The sequence below is a fragment of the Mus caroli genome, chromosome 12, assembly GCF_900094665.2.
Source record: "Mus caroli chromosome 12, CAROLI_EIJ_v1.1, whole genome shotgun sequence".
Lineage (NCBI taxonomy): Eukaryota > Metazoa > Chordata > Mammalia > Rodentia > Muridae > Mus > Mus caroli.
Genome location: NC_034581.1, coordinates 44,919,318 through 44,923,256, shown reverse-complemented (window position 1 = coordinate 44,923,256; position 3,939 = coordinate 44,919,318).

Below are 3,939 nucleotides of genomic sequence, written 5' to 3'. Positions count from 1 at the left end.
CAGAAGATTCCGGTTGCCCTGAGCGTGTTCTTACCAGGGGGAACAAAAGCGCGGGCAATAATGATGCTAACTACATTTATGTTATAAGCTCTGTGGATTAAAGCGAATTATAAGTATACTATAGTCTACTTGTCATCCCTTTGGATATGGGTTGGTCTTTTTTACACTTAACCAATGAATTACAACAGCAGTGAGCTTCTGGGTCTTTGAGGATGTATTACTTGGAGATCAGAGGATTTTGCTTACTCTGTTACAAACGTTTCTCTTAAAAACATTCTTATACTGCTTAGATATTTTCTACCAAGTTTGATGAAAAAGAGTGAAATTCTTTTCTGGACTTAGTCAGCTGCTACTTGTTTTAAGTCAGCATCAACTGAGCTCCTCTACCATTATTTCATTGAAGACAGTTGGCATAGTGACCAACTTCTTGGAAGTTTCATGGGTCCATCTACCAGCTGAATATGATATAGGCAGCTGAACAGATTCCACATATAACGTTAGTACCATCCATCTAACTTTGTCCAATTTTCTATTTCAACTTTTAATAGTCATGAGATATAACAAATTATAATTTAGTTAGGAAACAAAATTTTGGAGTAGTTTTATTACTTGGCAGGAAAATAAGGATGTGCTCTTATGAAGATTGATGGAGGTCTAACATGCTATCCAAGAACTTGATGGAGGCAGAGGATTGTTATTTCAAGGTAGGCTTGGGATAAATAATAAATTTGAGGCTAGCCCTGACTGCATAGCAAGACTTCTGAAGAAGTAGGCTCCAACTCTAGTGAATGAATGGATGTGTTATCAAGTCAAACAGGCTAAGATGAAAAGTTCTTTTGGGGCTATACATACTCAAATCAACACAGTCTATGAGGTGCGAAGAATGCATATTCTTTTGTGTTTAATTGAAATGCTTTGTAGATATGTTAGGTTAATTTAAGTCATACAATATTAGCTCTGTTATTTCTCTGTTTAGATTTTGTCTGGATGACATGATCATTGGTGAGAGTAGGGTATTTGAAGTCTCCTATTAATGTGTGATATTTTCTTTCTGATTATGCTTTAGTAATGTTTATTTTAAAAATGTGAGTGCCCTTGAGTTAGGGCATAGATGTTAAGAATTGAAATATCACCTTCATAGATTCTTCTTTTGCTGACTATGAAATGTTCTCTATCTCTTATGATTAATTTTGGTTTTAAGTCTACTTTGTATATATATTAGATTAGCTATTCCATATGCTTTTTACAAACATATGCTTGGAAATTTTTTTCCAACCCTTAACTCTTAGGCAATGTCTATCTTTGATGTTAAGGTGTGTTTCTTGTATGTAGCCGAAAGATGAATCCTATTTTTATATCCATTCTGTGAACATATTTCCCTTTATTGGGGAATTGATTCCATTAATATTGGGAGACATTAATGACCAACAATTGCTAATTAATGACTTGTTGGTGGTGGTGGTGCTGGTGGTGGTGGTAGAGAATGCATATGTGTGTGTGTTTCTCTTTGGTTTTTTTTTTTCCTGTTGTGTGATTATTTATTGTCTGTGTTTTCATGTGTATAATTAACCTCCTTAGGTTGGAGTTTTCCTTCCTGTACTTTCTGTAGAGCTGGATTTGTGAATAGATATTGTTTAAATTTGATTTTGTCATGAAATATCTTGTTTTCTACCTGTATGTTGATTGAAAGTTTTGCTGGTTATAATAATCTAAGTGGCATACATGGCCTCTTACAGTCTGCAAGTCATGTCAGGTCCTTCTGACTTTTAGTGTCTTTATTTGTTACTTGGCCTTTTTGGCTTGAGGCTTTTAATATTCTTTTTTTTCCCGTCTGTATATTTAGTGTTTTGATTATTATGTGGCCTGGGGGTTTTATCTTCTGAACCATTCTATTTGGTATTTGGTGTTCAATATGCTTTGTGTACCTTTAAAATCATGTCCTTCTTTTAGTTAGAACAATTTCCTTCTATGATTTTGTTAAGTATATTTTGCAGGTTTTTGAGCCGGAAACTTCTATTCCTATTATTATTTTTTTATTATGATTCATGTGTACCACTGTTTTATTATTGCACTTAGTTTTGGGGAAAGGCAAAGTGTGCTTTCAATAAGATGGTGGTGCCAGGACTTTCTAGGCACAGCAGATGAGAGACATCAGGTGACAGGAAAGCAAACCATTTTTCTTCTCCTCGTCTTCATCAACCTCTTCTTCTTCTTCTTTTCTTTTTCTCCTTTCCCCTTCCTTCTATAGTCACAAAATCCAGTATTAATGAAAGAGGTAGAAGCTGAATTCATTCTTCATTTCTGTTCATGTCACAGTAGAATGCACTGGCTAGGATTTTTTTCTTTTTCCTTTCTTTCTTTCTTTCTTTCTTTCTTTCTTTCTTTCTTTCTTTCTTTCTTTCTTTCTTTCTTTCTATCTTTTTTTTAGCTTATGTCTCCCTAAATCTTTATTTTCTTTATTTACATTTCAAATGTTTTCCCCTTTCCAGGTCTTGTCTTTGGAAATCCCTTATCCATACCCCCTCCTCCTGCCTCTATGAGGGTATTCTCCCACACACCCATCCCCTCCTATCTTCCTGCACTGGCATTCCCCTACATTGGGGCATCAAATAACCTCAGGTCCAAGGGCTGCTCCTCTCACTGATGTCCAACAAGGCCATCCTCTGCCACATATAGGGCCAGAGCTATGGGTCACTCTATGGATACTCTTTGGTTGGTGGTAGGTTTGCTCTTTTTATAGAGGATGTTTGGTGTTAGGACTCTTTTAAATTTAACATTTTATTTAATCTACAAATCAATTTCTTCAATCTTATCTTCTATTTTGTAGATTCTTGCTTTCATCTCTTGTATTATTTTGGGGATTCTTGTGTCTGTAGGTACTGTTTGCTTAACTAGATTTTCCATTTCCAGAATTCACTCAATTTGATTTCTTTATTGATTCTATTTTATTTCAGGTCTTGAATAAATTCCTTCACCTGTTTATTTTTTCATAACTTTGTTGACATTCTTTAAGATATTTATTACTTCCCTTCATTTTTTGTTTGCCTTTTTTCTCTTTCTTTAAAGTTATTTTTCATTTTCTCTTTCATGACCTCTATCATCTTTATAATGTTGTTTTAAAAGTGATACTTTTGTGCTTCAACTTCATTGCAATATCCAGGTCTTGCTGTTATAGGATAGCCAAGCTCTGGTAATATCGTATTGTGCTGGATATTGTTGATTGTGGTTTTACATTGGTGTTTAGGCATCTGGATTTGGAATGATAATAGGTCTAGGTGCTGATTTCTGAATTTGTCTTTGTTGGATGGATGTTTTGTTCCTTGGTTTCTGTTTCATCTTTGGTCTTCTGGTCTTTGTGGCCTTGTTTTCTGGTGCCAGTGTGAGCTCTGATCTAGTAGGGTGTCTCTGTCCAGGTTTAGGGCTGGACTTCTGGTGGCTATCTTAGCCTTGGTGCAGCAGCATGTCTTTGTTCTTCTGAATAGTGTGGCCTGTACCTGTTTTTCAGACAGTAGTAGCAGGCAGCTCAAGTCTTTAAGAGTTGTGGTCAGGACCCTGGAAGCTGGTTGGTCAGTGAGGTGGAAGAGAGGCAGTGGAGTGGATCTTTGTGAACTGAATCTAGGGAGTGGTATTATTCAGTAGGGAGGTCAGTTGCCTGCTCTTTTGATTGATGTGGCCAGTACCTGAGCAGCAGGAGTCCACTGGGGTTGGAGGCAGGGCAGGGGACAAGTAATGGTGTGGGCAATGTTGTGGGATAGTGGGTGTGGGAGCAGTGGACTGGAGCTTTGGAAACTGAAGTGGAACAGTTCAACTGGTTGGCAGGCCAAACACCTGTTTTCTTTTGAACCAGACACGTGTACCCCAGTTCTACTCATCTCCTGTAAAAAAAAAAAAAAAAAAAAAAAAAAAAAAAAAAAAAAAAAAAAAAAAAAAAAAAAAAGC